The sequence below is a fragment of the Orbicella franksi genome, chromosome 1 (genome assembly GCF_964199315.1).
Source record: "Orbicella franksi chromosome 1, jaOrbFran1.1, whole genome shotgun sequence".
NCBI lineage: Eukaryota > Metazoa > Cnidaria > Anthozoa > Scleractinia > Merulinidae > Orbicella > Orbicella franksi.
In genome coordinates, this window is record NC_138145.1 from 16,561,569 (window position 1) to 16,576,560 (window position 14,992).

The 14,992-nt window shown below is 41.0% G+C and overlaps 1 protein-coding gene across 2 annotated transcripts in view; it reads left to right on the forward strand.

Moving 5' to 3' along the window:
- The first annotated feature begins 12,229 nt into the window (after window positions 1-12,229).
- Window positions 12,230-14,992, forward strand: part of LOC145493431 (L-rhamnose-binding lectin CSL3-like) — a 14,063-nt gene continuing 11,300 nt past the window's right edge. Inside the window, exon 1 of one of the 2 annotated variants that reach the window (XM_081472910.1) lies at window positions 12,230-12,793. The gene's annotated coding sequence lies outside the window, so the exon portion shown is untranslated. Of the gene's footprint in view, window positions 12,794-13,098; window positions 13,249-14,992 lie in introns of those variants that run through there. The other variant, XM_081472918.1, reaches the window with a different exon arrangement.

The following is a 14,992-nucleotide window of genomic DNA, read 5'->3' on the forward strand; positions in this document are numbered from 1 at the left end:
CCTTACGTGCTAGTGGATTTTTTGGTCAAGATTTTGACAAGAAATACGATACTGTCTTCAGAAACTGTCTTGCCACAAGATCGGTCTTTCACCTGTTTTGAAGATGGCTGCCGTTAGCCCGCGCTTCGTACGAGCCACAATTCCACAAAATACTGGTGTGTTAAAGCGTTGTCGGCCAAAAACCTCAGACACTGCTATTTGTGCTTTTAGGAACGTTTCCGGACCTGTCTCTGGGTTCATCTACCAGGAGCATGCCATTTTCTCGCGTTTTCTTGCTTAACAGCTTGAAATAACTTTGTTTGCTTTGCCTTGTGGCCCTTCAGTGGTAGCATCACAACTTGAATATTTGATTATCTAAACCGCTGATGTATCACAGGATTATAGTACTGTTTAGATGGATTATTGCTTCTTCCTCAGGTCATCCTGTCAAATTCATGGAAAAAAATCCATAAACACTTAACGATGTTCTTCGCACAAAAACACTGGTCTAACACTGCGATGTTTATGTAAACCATAACTATTAATGTCGCAATTTTCCGTACTTTTGTGATTCAGTCCGCAAATCTAGATAAGCAGTGAATCAAGTTTTCGTCGAGGGATCAATATGAAAAAAACTTTCCATGTGTGGAATTTAACAAGGTTTAAGACAATCAAAAAATTATTTGCATCGCTTTGCTTGTTTTAATGTTTTCTCGCAAAACGTCGATCCAGAACAGTTTTGTCCAGCGTACTATATTATGTTTCTTTTTAAATATGCCTAAGAAAGTCCTAAAATCGTGCAAAACCTGAGATCTTGTTTGAGGCATACTCTTCTCAGTTCGCGAAGAGTTTTGCCTTTAGGTTTCATCGATTTAAGATGACGACATGGCAACAAGGGCGCCTTGTCAAGTGCGACTTATATTTTACTAGTTGCAGGTTTTTCCTTGCTTTGTTTTATGCCGGCTTTCCTCGTCATTTGTTACCGTTCACTTCGCCAGTTAGTTTGTTTCGCTTGTCTTCCTGTTGTGCACCCTGGCCTCTCGCTATCTCGCTGCCTCTCTTAGTTGTTTTCACTGTTTCCCTTTCTATATTTTTCGTTTTGCTTCTTTCGTTGCTGCATATTTGCCGTTTGCGTACTTTTCTTACCGTCCCGGCAGATTTTGTATTTCGTTTTATATCCCGCTCGTTATCTTTCACGTGCTTGTACACGGCTTTGTTACGTTCCGCCCGGAATGTGGGCTGAAAAGCGAAGGAGATTTTATTACACTTTACTTCCGAGAGTGCCATTAGCAGGGCTGAGAAGCCAAGAAGGTCTTTTAACTTGGGCTGAGTAGCTAAAAAGGTCTTTTACACTGTATTTCCCAAAGTATTAGTTGAGCTGAAAAACCAAGGAGACCTGTTAAGTTGGGCTGAGAAGCCAAGAAGATTTTATTACAATTTCTTTCCCTGATGTGTGTTGCCAGGGCTGACAAGCTAAGAAGGTCTCTTAAATTGGGCTGAGAAGCTGAAAAGGTCTTTTTAAATTGCATTGCTCAGAGTATGAGTTGGGCTGGGAAGCCGAGAAGACCCGTTAAGTTGGGCTGACAAGCCAATGACGCCTTATTATTTTGTATGCTGGGTTGAGAAGCCAAGAAGATTTTTATTACATTTTATTCCCCGATGTGCGTTAGCAGGGCTGAGAAGCCAGGAAGGCTTTGTTATGTTTATATTTCCCAGTGTGTTATATAAACCCTTTTGTTTCATTATTAATCTTTTATATGTTTACTGGGCTAAGGTCCTAAATTTCTTTCTTCTGCCCTTGGTAGCCTGAAAGGGTGTCTAATGCCCTAGCCGGATTAATGGCGCTCAGGCTACCATCCCTTGGGTGGTTTCTTTTTATTATTCTTTTTCTCTTCCTTGCCCTTTTGTTTTATTATGTTCTCCCAAAGGATGGCAGCCTATTATTCCTTATCCTCGATTTGTACTCATGATATTGTTTTCTTAGTCCCCCTTTATTTTATTATACCCTGTGTGTTATAAACCCTTTTGTTTTATTATTTATCCTTTACGGTTTACTGGGCTTGGGTCCTAAATTTCTTTGTTTTTTTTCTCCCCATGGTAGCCTGAAAAGGTGTCTAATGCCCTAGCCGGATTATTGGTGCTCAGGCTACCATTACTTGGGTGGTTTCTTTTTGTTTTTGTTTTTCTCTTCCTTGCTTTCGGTTTTATGTTTTATTATTTCGTTGTTCCTGTTTGTTCCCCCAAGGGATGGCAGCCTGTTATTCCTTATCCTCGGTTTGTACTCATGGTATTATTTTCTTAGTTCCCCTTTCCTTAATTTTTTTTTTTTCCTTACTGTTGTGATGATGTTGAATACCTTGGGGTATACAAATGTATAAGGGCCTTTTGAGTTTTGGATTAAATTGGTTTTGGTTTGTTTAGTGAGTTTGAGTCTTTGAGGTTTGGCTTGTCTTACGTTATGGCGTTTGTTTAGGTGGGTGTTGTACGTTTGCACATTTCGTTTGACCTTCCGCGGTCGCCATTTTTCTCCAAATCTTATACGAGCAAGAAATGGACTGCTGTGAATAGTAGCTATCCGCACTCGATCTAACGGCGCTGAGTCGCGTAAAGCAGGCTGCACTTTCGTCTTCAGGCGAGAAGAGAAATACGTTGAGCAAGGCGACGAGAAGTTCACAATGTGAAGAGGCCCAATCGAGAATGAGTAAATCCATCGGAGCAATGCAGCTCATGTAGTGGAGGTTTGCCATTTCTTGTACTTCATGTAGTATGCACGAAACGTCAATCTTTTTTTTTGAAATTCAGTTGTTGTATAACAAGTATAGCCAGAAGTCAATATGGTAACTCGTATAACTAGAATAACCCGTAAGCCACACATGTCAACCATCATCCACTGGGAAATCGACGGCTTTGCTCATAGAGCACTTTGATTGTATCAAGAATAAATTAATCTTCCATGATTGTCTTCGTAGCATTTTACCACATCGATGTAATGTTTTGAGTTCAGTAAAATCGTGCCACCTTTGCTGTGTCTTGTTCCATGACTACAAAAAATCTTTCTGCCCCACTCTGCTTCCCAAAAAGCTTTTGTTTTTTACATCACTGTATGTGTCTTGCAGAAAATAGAAATGTGCTTTTTGGCTCTATTATGAATGATTTGAAATGTGTTTAAATCATTCATAATAAAAAAAGAATTTCAAATTCCTACTTGTATTCTTTAGCATTTGTTATATCATTATTTATAGAGGTGTGAGAATACTTGATATTTGCATGTAAATGTTGGGCATAACATTTTGTCTCTTAATATATGCTAACTTTGTGTCAAATATGGAGCGTTGTAGCATTGGGAGAAAAAAAATCTTAAAGTGATAAAAAACACGAACAAGAATAAAATCGAAACGATGAATGACGAATACTAACAGAAAATATTCCGACTAACTAAACATAGAACTAAGGTTCATTTTGACCTGATCAAGCTAATTCTCTCTCACAGAAATAAGAAGAGAGCACTTTACTGAGACAATGACTTTTTAACCCTTTTCCCCCTCCCCAAAAAATTCCTCAGAATTAAATGTTCGAGTTGCGTTTTCTACAGCAACCCCAATTGCCTTATCGACCGATCATTTTTGGCAGTGCGTCAGATCATATCTGAATCTGGCTGTCGTAGGAAAGGTTTGAAAGAATGCCGTCCCAAACGGCTGAAACGTAGAGTTTGGTGTCATTTTATGCCGCTCGAGAAGATAGTTGTGTAAGTAATATATCAAACACGAGAGAGTGTTTCATCGGAATATTCAAACACCGTGAAGAGAGTTGAAAATACGACGCGCAGCGGAGTATTTTTGACAAAATTCTGAATCGAAACAAAAACTAAGGAGTAAACGGAGAAGTAAATCGACAAAATATGAATTAAGACCGGGTATCCAAACCCCTTCACGGTTATGATTCTTTGTTGTAACTTCATGAATTATTAATGAAAGATTACAAAAGAAAAAAGTTTGTGTACCACATAATGAAGGTCGTAATAAAGACCTAACTTAATTCAAAAGCCACGTTTTGTCATTCACAGACATAAAAACGTTGCCGTACAGAAGGGGATTTGGAGGGGTAAAGGTTTGACACAAATACTTCCTGTATATCAAAGCATGGCAAAGGTGGCGTAGACGTCTTCTCAATTCGATTCGTGTACAAGATCTCTGTCAACTTAGCCTGTGAACAGGCTCCCGATTGTGTTATAGGGGAAGGAAAAAACCGGTAGGTGGAAATCGCGGAGAGTGGTCCGGAGAGAAAAAAATCCCACCCCGGTAGGCTCGCTTCGCTCGCCCTATTTTATTTTATTTTTTTTCACGCTCGTCGGTAGCCTGTTCACAGACGATGCCAACTCTCCCAGATTATCCAGGAGCTAGTTCCTGGATACAAACCAAATCTTCCGTGATCCGGTCTCCTACACAGGCTGAGGTCACCTCTTATATTTTGACCAATAATTGTCGTTTTCGGGGGAAAATTTTTGGAATATTTGCCGATGCATTTCTGTGGTTGAGTCGGCAAAGTTCTCCTTTTAATTTCAACGACGCTTTTAAGGTCGACAAAGTAAAACTGGCGATATACTTGAAGCGCGTGATTGGTGAAAAAAATTCTCTGTGATGCGTGATTTAACAGAAAAATTCAGCGTGATGGGGGATTGGCACCTCCCCCCCACCCCCTCCTTTTTCCACCCTCTAAAAAGTACGCCCGTCCGCCATGCCGGTCACGCGAGTCTCCAATTTCTAAGACTGCTAAGATATGGTGCCCGCCAGGAACTCCGCTATTATTCAGACTACTCACGCTGCGAATGTAATGGATACAAATTTGATTTCTATCATGACGTAAGCGACGCATACCGTGATATGTTATTCCATGGGTACCCAGACGACGATCGAATAGTATCCCATGATACATCTGGTTTAGGCTTATATTATCACTGCGTACATGACGTCATCATTCATTCCACGCTCTCGGGATGAAGCCATGGCGTGCTTTCACACACTGGATTCCGTGGCTTCTGCTTTTAAGAGTACCGAGTTAGTTTATATTCAATGCGTTTCAGAGGAGAATTTTGCCGTTACAGTGAAGGGTTTTACTTGTGTTTCGTTGGTCTGTCGAGAAATACATATAAGCTATGTGGAAAGCATGGACGAACGAAGAAGAGCTCTCGTTCCTGTGGTTGTTGTGAATTCGCCTACGGACGAATTATTCGCTGGGGTAAGAAGCCCTGTGCTGATACGAATAAGTTACAACAGTTACATTCTCCGAAGAGAAGTTCAGGGGTTTTCTGATTTTTCTTTTGACATTTCTTGTCCGCTTCTTAGCAGGCTTGTTCCGTGTTGTGCCGTTTGCTGCATGACATCTCTTGATTACGGCTCCATTGAACTATTGAAATTTACGAAGTTAAACACTCCGTTATGAAGGCTAGTTATCACTGCTGAGCATTTTGCAGTTTCGGAAAGAATAGTAACCAAAACACCTTCGAAAATAATCATTTTGACTCTAAAAGATGACCAAGCACGGGAATAAAGCGCCAAACGAACACACGCAACACTGGTAATTGCACTAGTATGTTACGAAATTTCAGTCCTCTTCGATCGCTTGAAAGGTCATAAAAATGTGGGTACTTCTCGGTACTTCTTTGCCAAAAATCATTATTATGTCTATATTTTGTGGCGTGATGCCCAAAAATCGAAGACATCAACATACTGTGCAAAGAAAAGCGAATATTCACGACCTTGTTGCGGGTCAACGAACACTTTGTGATGCGAATAGTCACAGAACACGATCAACGACAAGAACACTATAATAAGGCCGTGCTCTTAAACACTTACAAATCATTATAATCGCGTCAAAGATTTAAAGAATGCACTTTTCTAACCTTTTACTGCAATAAAAATAAGAAATAGACCGCGGAGAAAACCACGTTATTTCACGCTGAAATCCATGATAACTTCGATGTTGTGTCACGTACGTAGAAAATTGCATCATGGGATACTATCCGATCGTCGTCTGATGGGTACCGAATTGCCCTATTCCAAAGGTGCCAGCTGTATCTTATAAGAACCTTACCAGATCAGTTCTCACATTCAGTTCTCTCAGCTGTACCTTGATAGTTTTTGCAAGTGCCAGCACCGAAATTTTCTATAAACATCGAATCTTCTATCAGTTGATGGGTCACCTTACACCCAAGCCCCACTGCAGATTTCAGAATTCACCATATTCGGGTACATCTAAAAGTCTTCTGACTGTTGATTATACCACGCATTTGTTGACTCTGCTTCTTAAATTCAATAATCCGGGTTGCAAATTACACCACGAAAACAGGAGGAATGTGGTTTGATGAGCTAATGAAGCTTCAACAGCTATGGCCTTGTGTTTTTCAGTCTACGTTAAATTTGCCACGTTCTTCATTCTTTTGATAGATCATTTAATTATCTCCAGTTGTTCATATTTAGGGCAGTAAAAGTTATACGTGTTGTTCAATAGCCCGAGGTCAACACATTTTCTCCCCCTGTTGAATGTCTTTCGGTGAGCACGAAATGACAGTAATGTGATGTCAGATATCCTTACTTTTGAGTTCATAAAAATTACCTCTTATGACCATATTTCCTTGGTTTCAAGAGATCAGTTTCCTTATCACGAAGAACAGAACGGTTCAGACATCTGAGATTGTGTTCCTTCAGCAACAGCACCGAAAGTAATCATCTTCCGTGTGCGAATGAGCTCGTCACGTATCATCACAGCAGGAATATATTAGAACCTTAGCTTGAACCGTCTAATAGGAGTAGGACCTGTAAGCCAAAGAAAAAAGTATAAATTTGTTGGCGCTGTTTGTTTAATATCAAAGCAAGGACGCATTTCGATCACTCTTTTTGTCGAACCGCAGAGTTTCATTTGTTGCGTACATCTACACCAGATATGAACTTTCTGATGTACTTGGAGAACAACATGAAATTGTTTACGTTTTTGGCAACTTGCTACAGCGCGAATTTGTGAACTGGTCGGATTTCTCTGGGGCACAAACAACTTGCATTTGAAAGCAAAAAAGGGTAAATCTGCCAGATCAGTCATGTCTCCATGAAAACGGGTTACTCCGAAATTTTGCATTTTTAAAGTAGATACCCTCCTGGTAGAAAGATTCCCCATTTTAAAGATTACCCTTACCCGTTCCCTGTTCCCCGTTCCCATTCTCATTTTCCGATTCCATGTTCCGATTCCATATTCCCTGTTTTAAAGATAGCCATTTTGGGAGGAATGCATCCACTTTGAGCGAATTTATAGGGTATGCAGATCTGATGGATTTTCGTGAAATTTCGCCAGAACAGGGATAATGACAAACGAAAGGGTGTCGAAAAATTTGGATATTTAACATATTTTTCCCGTGGCGTCCATTTACGGAACCCGTCTTGTATATTTTTAGCTACTCCAACTTTGCGGATGTGGACATCTGGATAACCGATCAGAATTTCGAAAAAGCCCGACACACTTTCGTTGACTGATGCCTTGTGAACAAGACTGTGCAGCCATTTTGCTCGTGCGGCGGCATCCGAGAGCCGATAAATTCAATAGAAGAACCTCGGTCGTTTTACGCCTTACCGGCTCCTGACACTTCCTAAAAGAAAAAATCGCTTAAAGTGTATTTTTATCGTAAACTACATTTATTAAGCTTTCTTCTGATATATAGTTTGTTAGGGTTTTATTGAAACTGGCGCGCGTACGAATTTTTTCCCCAAGGACACCCGCGAAGGTGGGAAGTAACCTTAAGGACTGTTTTTACGATTTTCTGTCTCTTATTTCGTAAAAAAAGAGCTCAGTCGCACCAACTGTAGAAAACGTTCTTTGTTCCCGAACAGTAACGACCTCCCGAGAGTGTCTAGCCCCAAGGGCTAAGAAAGAACGAGGCCCTTAAAAACGGGAATCTTTAAAATGGGGAATCTTTAAAAGCAGGAATCTTTAAAAGCAGGAATCTTTAAAATGGGGAATCTTTAAAAGCAGGAATCTTTAAAATGGGGAATCTTTAACAGCGGGAATCTTTAAAATGGGGAATCTTTAAAAGCGGGATTCTTTAAAAGCGGGAATCTTTAAAATGGGGAATTTTTAAAAGCGGGAATCTTTAAAACGGGGAATCTTTTTTAAGCGGTAATCTTTAAAAGCGAGTGATTTCTTGACAACCACTGTTTCGCCCTTCCGTCCTTGTTCCTGGTTTTTGCGATAAAAACGGCTCAAAACGACCCTTGCCCTATCACATCTTGTTCGCCGAGATCATTTCACTTAAACTGTGGAAGACCTTCAAAGCGACCGATTCTTTCTTCTTTTAAGGAATTACAGTGAATGCAATGGTCACTTTGAAATTGCCTTCGCATGACCGCATGGCGTAGAAAGAGGTATCATGAAGCACACAATGACAAATTATACGCGAAATTATACGCGAAATTCGCCGCCACATCGTTCGGACATCGAATTACGGCATTGCTGGTGTTCAGTGTCACGTCGTCCAAAATAAATCAAAATCAAAATCAAAACAGTTCAATAGATAAAGTCCAGAAACTTGAAAAGAAAGAAGGTAAATATGCAAAGACTCTCGCCAAGATTCAGGTCACAGCAATGTTTCTTACGCAAGATATGGGGAGAAATTGTTTACCGAAATTTATAGGGATTTTTATGGAGACGCCATGCTGGTGCCCATCCGAATGGCGGTCGGAAACCAACAGAAACATTTGTCACTGAGTTTTGCTACAAAAGCGTGAATTTATCTCTCCAGGAACTCAAAAACATTTTAAAAATAATAGTTTTTCTAATACATGAACCAGGGCTGTCATTAAGGGCCGTAACCCGTAACACCTGTTACGGCTGAGTTCACTCGATGTTACGGGTGAAGATGTCGATTGATGGTACGAACATGCTACACTTACCTAATTTATTTTTAAACATTTACCTGTTGAAATAAACATAACTGTTTCATGGTGTCTTGCCTCCTTGGTTCTACTATTTATATTTTACTCTGGAGATGAACTTTCAGTTTGCTTAATCGCCCTGAATTACATTTAAACGCCATTTTAAGCAGCAAAACTTATTACGCAATGCGCTGCTCCTACCTTTTGAGAAATTCCGCCGACCGATGTAGAGTGTTGGCCAGGCTGATCGATCGTGTTTGGTCCCGCGCGTGTGTAGAGAAAGTTATGTTTTAATATGAATAAGAGAAAAGAACCCACGTCAAAACAGCCTGGGATCGACAGATTTTTTTTCTAAATCCCAACGGACCGATGGAAATGAGGAAGCTCGCAAAACAGCCGGTCGAGGCGGTCGACAAATACCAGCGATCACAGCTTCAAGTACTGCAAGTACTTCAGCAGCACGTGGGCAACCTGTAGAACCGAGTATTATGCTACAAAGAGTGGAAGAAAAATTTCCCGAGTCTAGAAATGGTAAAGCATTTCATTCTTATTACCACTGTAACGAAAAGAGCTGTTCAATGTCTGATCCAGCTTATTTGAGCTCCTCTAACGGTAAGATAGCTCGGTAATGTACAGATGTTATTATAATTTTTATTTCCGGTTTCACTCCCGTTTTTTGTATTTGACCATAATAACGAATTATTATAACTGTTAGCAAACATCAAACCATATTGCTGATTATGGACTGTCATTTTTTTTTTTTTAAACAAGGAACACTCAATTCTGTTGGAGATATTTTATAACTTTATTCATTTGATCTCTGTAAATTAAGATGCATGAATTTGAAATTATGCACTGTGAAAAACAAACAGTACTAAAATAAGGACCACTTGCATAGGTTAGTGCGACAACCGTTATTTCACTATTTGCTGATGATGTACTATAACATATTATCACTCTGTTTTATCAGCGTTTTTGATTAGGACAGTTGCCATTTTCATGCCCTAGAAAGCAGGAAAATGCATTTCCAGGAGTTTCATGTTCAAAAAATTTCTGCGGGGGCATGCCCCCAGACCCCCCTTGATGCTCAGGTTCTTTCGAGCCTTCGGAACGTGGCCGTCGGCCACGTATTTTACCGCTACGGGTGATAACTTACATGCAACGGCTGCTTCAAAACTCAATGACAGCCCTGCATGAACTGTTCAGATAGCCAAATTCCCCGAAATAAGTCACTTTTTTAACCAACATGATAGCGCTCTTGCCCGTCATGTAAATGCCGCGTCACGCAAAAGCGTAGAAATTCAAGCGTAGTCTATTACAAAACCAATAACCACTTGGAACGAAAATTTGTATGAATATCAGTTTTCAGCTGCTCTTATACATCATGGAAGTAAAATCTCAGGAGGATCAATAGTTTTGTAGTTTGAATTTCAGCGACGTCAACCAAAACTGTGTTTTCCTTGCCATATACTTGTCGTTAAGTCGTAAGTCCTGCCATTAGCAAATGATAAGGCTAGGACAAATATCTATCGCTGCGAAACTCAATTTAAAGACGTCACAGTCCGAAGTTAAGATGAATCCAGGCGGTTCGATTCTTCGGTCGGTGTAGCGGATCTCAAAGAGTGAGAGTCGAGATTTGAACCGCTCCACTATCCCCCTAAACCGATGTGCTTTAATAGCGTGCAATATCATTACAATGAATAAATTTTACAACTGTATTTGTACCTCTTGAGTTGATACATGTGACAGAATAAAGAGCTTCCGATGCGAAACTGAGAGATTCTCGCTCACTTTTCAGTAAAGATTAACGCGATTAAATGTTCCCCATTTTATAGATTCCCGCTTTTCAAGAACCCCGTTTTAAAGGTCCCCGCTTTTAAAGATTCCCCGTGTTAAAGATTTCCGCTTTTAAAGGTTCTCTTTTGAAAGATTCTCGCTTTTAAAGATTCCCCATTTTAAAGATTCCCGCTTTTAACGATTCCCCGTTCCCCATTCCCGTTCCCCGATTCCTCGATTTCCCGTTCCCCGTTTTGAAGACAGCCACCTCAAAATCAAATGCGAGATTTTGGCTCATAAAGGTTCGTAAACAACTCGAGCCACGCCAGGAGATTATCTCGCCTTATGAAACCGCAAACCAATGGAACAACAGGACATCCTAGCGTCAATGACAATGGATCAGGATTTCCCGGGAAGAGCATCGCATTGCAACACGTTTTCTATCTCGCTGTCGCACTGAAGAGAAAGACACTCAAAACGGGCAAAATAACCAAAGGCAAAAGAACAAATGCGCGATATAAACAGTACCAAATAACATGAAACACGAGCTCCAAGATGAGCGTTTGCCGCGAAAATTTCCCTCGGCGGTTTCGTCCATTTAAGCGATTATGACAGCTTCCTGGTTTATTAACTTTATTTGAAAGTACGTTTTTTCTGAATAACTCGGCCTCTTTTTGAGATTTTTATTATTTTTCTTTTGTAAACTTAAGATAAAATGACTGACTTAAAATTTTGTCAAATAAAAGAAAAAAAAAAGATTTTTTGTGCCCTTGAAGGTGGGAAGTAACCTTAAAACATGGGATAAAACTCTTCGTTCCGTTTCATATTTATGTTTCTACCATGGATTAGCCTGCGTAGATTGGCGGTTTAAGCATTTTTTTAAGCAAATTGAACGTGAGCGCACAAAGCGGCGAAACCGCGAGGAACCGCCTGGCTAGCCTGCGAGCAGGCTCACGTTGGAGCACAAGCTCGCGTGACGCGGCCGAGAGCGCGAAATCGAGCGGCGAAGCCGCGAGACGAGAAAGTGAGCCTGCTCTGATCCCTGCGAACTTTTTTATTTCCACCCCGGAGACCACAGAAAAGAATAAGTCAATTAATTTTCACCGCAAGTATGAACTTTGGCAGCTCAGATTTCCCGGGAAAATTGTAAATCTTTTTCATAACAACATGCAGGCGCGATATCCGTTGTTGATAAAGCTTTGCCGAAGAAAAACCGTCGAAGTCTATGTCTAGCAAGGACACACACTTGATTCCAAGTGATCTTGCTTTGGCAGTCTGGTTTTTGCTGGTAAATGGGTAAACGCCTTCGTTTTGTTTCGTTGCCCGCATGCAATCACATGCGTTTGTAATATTTAACTCTTCACATATCCAGTCGGCAACACGACAAGTACGTCTTGATTCTTTAACATATTTTCAACTGCTATTTCCTCTGTAGCTAGTTTGAAATTCAACCAGGCATAGACTGGAAATTTGTCAAAACATCAGTAATACGCGCACTCAGTTCTAAAGTCTTCCCCGGACTTCAAATGTGGACGACTTTAAAATATTTTATTGTGAGAACGTTCGGTTAATTACCGACTCCATGGGATTCTATTAAATCGCTCCTCATCAAACATAATAGATTGAAAGTTTTCTCGTCTTTCCCGCTTTTCGACCAATGGTATTTCACTTCGCTCAGGCGAAGCAGCCTGAATGAAAAAATTACAGAGATCAAGGCAGGCTCACTTTCTTGGCACCTCTCCACCAGACTCCTTACCGCCGGATCGCTTTGCTCTTCAGCTCGCGCGCGTGACTCAAAGGTGAGCCTTTTTATTTCCGCCCCCTATTACATATTTTGACAACCCGATGACAGGTTTTGTGAATCGTGATCAGAGCACAGATCGTAATAAGAAACTTCCAGCCAACTTACCCTGGTACATTCGTCCAGTGTTTATACCGGCTCAAATAACTCAAGTTGATCTTTCAACATTCGCGCGCGCTGCATTATCAACGTCATGAAATCGAACTTGAACGAGGATCCCACCGCAGCGGAACAGGAGCAAATTGAGGTGCCATCATTTTCATAGGCGAGGACCTCATTCCATAATATTGCGGCGAAAATTCAGCTGCTTGATCATACCCAGGTATGCATTGTTATATGCATAGAAACGTGGATACGTTGTATATGCAGCATCCTCCCTGGTGGCAGAATATATTGACAGTAATTACACAACAAAGGATCGAAGTTTGTCTAGAGAAAGTTGTAAATAATACTGAAAATGAAAAATACAAAGCTTTCTTTTACGTGACGGATTGTTCGCCGTAAGAAGATCGATCCAATCTTTGTATGTTATCTGCCATGATAGTAAAAACTGGAAAGGAAACGCTTTGTCGACAATCGCACAATTTGCTCACCGCGGGAAGTGAAATATTACGCCGCCATCAGCGGATATATCTGTCATCTTGACCTTGGTTACCAACTGTAACCATGCCTGATCACAGGATAATTACAACTTTTACCTCGGTTAAATTTCTTTTGTCTTTTGCGGCATTTACCGAAGTATCAGTTGGCGTTTACACACGGAAAATGTTTACCTTGGTAAGTAAACTATGGTACCTAGGTAAACCGTTCAAGTCTTAACACAGCATTAGCAGGGAAACGTCACTGTGATACTGTAGAGGCTATCAAAACAAAACTATCCGACGCTATGGCGATCCGGTGTTTGCTCGATGACGGCGAAGGGCAAAGCCTGTCAAGGAAGGAATCGAGAGAAGTGTAAACGATAATTGTGGACCTTGTTGTTGTCCGCTCAAGATCAAATTCGGATAATTTAAACATTTCCATTCAAAACCTTTTCAAGGCCTCTAAGCGTGAAGGATTTCAAAATGGCACTTTGCCAGAAATCTGAAATTGGTCTAGAAATAGAAAGATCAGACACATCATCTGATCGTGTGTGCCATGCCTGTGTACGTAAAATAAGAAAAGCTTTTGAACTTCATAATTTCATCTACTGGAGCCTGCAGAAAGTAAAGCAAGCGCGATCGAAGTCCTCAAACAACAAAAGGACATAAAACATCAGGCGGCAATTCCATTGCTGAGAAGTTCAGCGATATTATTTCAAAAAATCTGGTCGTCGATGATAACAGCGAAATAACGATACTGGTTCTCGTAGACGACAATTCTTGTCTGGTGAGCGCTAACAGTGAAACACGGTAAAAATCATGTTTTGGCATAGCGTGTTGGGAAAACGGCCATCACATCTCTCCCGTGAGGTAAATTGTTTGCGGTTGTTTCTTGCTTGTGTTTGGAAGTTAACAATTTCGCGATATTTGCCAAGGATATTCAGGCGCGATAACGCTTGCGACAACGCATTCTCAATTTTCTCTTTACACGTCAATTGTAATCATTGTTGTTCCTTGGAGCTGTCCCTTGAGAGATTAGCGAAAATTTTGATTGATGGGTTAACCATCTGATCCAATGGCAATGGCCAGTGCGCCGGCGTACTGGACTAACAAAAAGCGCCGGTCATCCGAGGCTCCTTGCGGCTTGGCTATCTTTAAAACAGGGAACGGGAAATCGGGGAATGGGAATGGGAATGGGGAACCGGGGAATGGGAAACCGGGGAATGGGAATGGGGAACGGGGAACGGGGAACGGGGAATCTTTAAAATGAGGAATCTTTAAAAGCGGCAATCTTTAAAATGGTGAATCTTTAAAAGTGGGAATCTTTAAAATGGGGAATCTTTAAAAGTGGGAATCTTTAAAATGGGAAATCTTTAAAAGCGGGAATCTTTAAAATGGGGAATCTTTAAAAGCGGGAATCTTTAAAATGGGGAATCTTTAAAAGCGGGAATCTTTAAAATGGGGAATTCCCCATTTTAAAGATTCCCGCTTTTAAAGATTCCCCATTTTAAAGATTCCCGCTTTTAGAGATTCCCCATTTTAAAGATTCCCCGTTCCCCGTTCCCCATTCCCCATTCTCCATTCTCCATTCCCCATTCCCATTCTCCATTCCCATTCCCCATTCCCATTCCCTGATTCCCCGTTCCTCATTCCCCGTTCCTCGTTTTAAAGATAGCCTTGCGGCTTCGCCGCTAGTTAGGGACTTTAAGCAACGACAACGCGGACGGCGACGGGAACGCGATAAGATCAAGGAAAAGCCAAGAGGTCCACAGCGCATGATTGGCGGGAAACAGGTTGACGTTCTGCGTTCGGGCCCGACGTGAGTGAAGCTCATTTCGCGTTGTCTGAAAACGTGAGTTTTCGCTTTCGTTTCCTCTGCTGTGTCAACGCTAAATAACCCGTGTTACAAATTTCGAGGAACTTTAGTGCTTTTTTTTCTC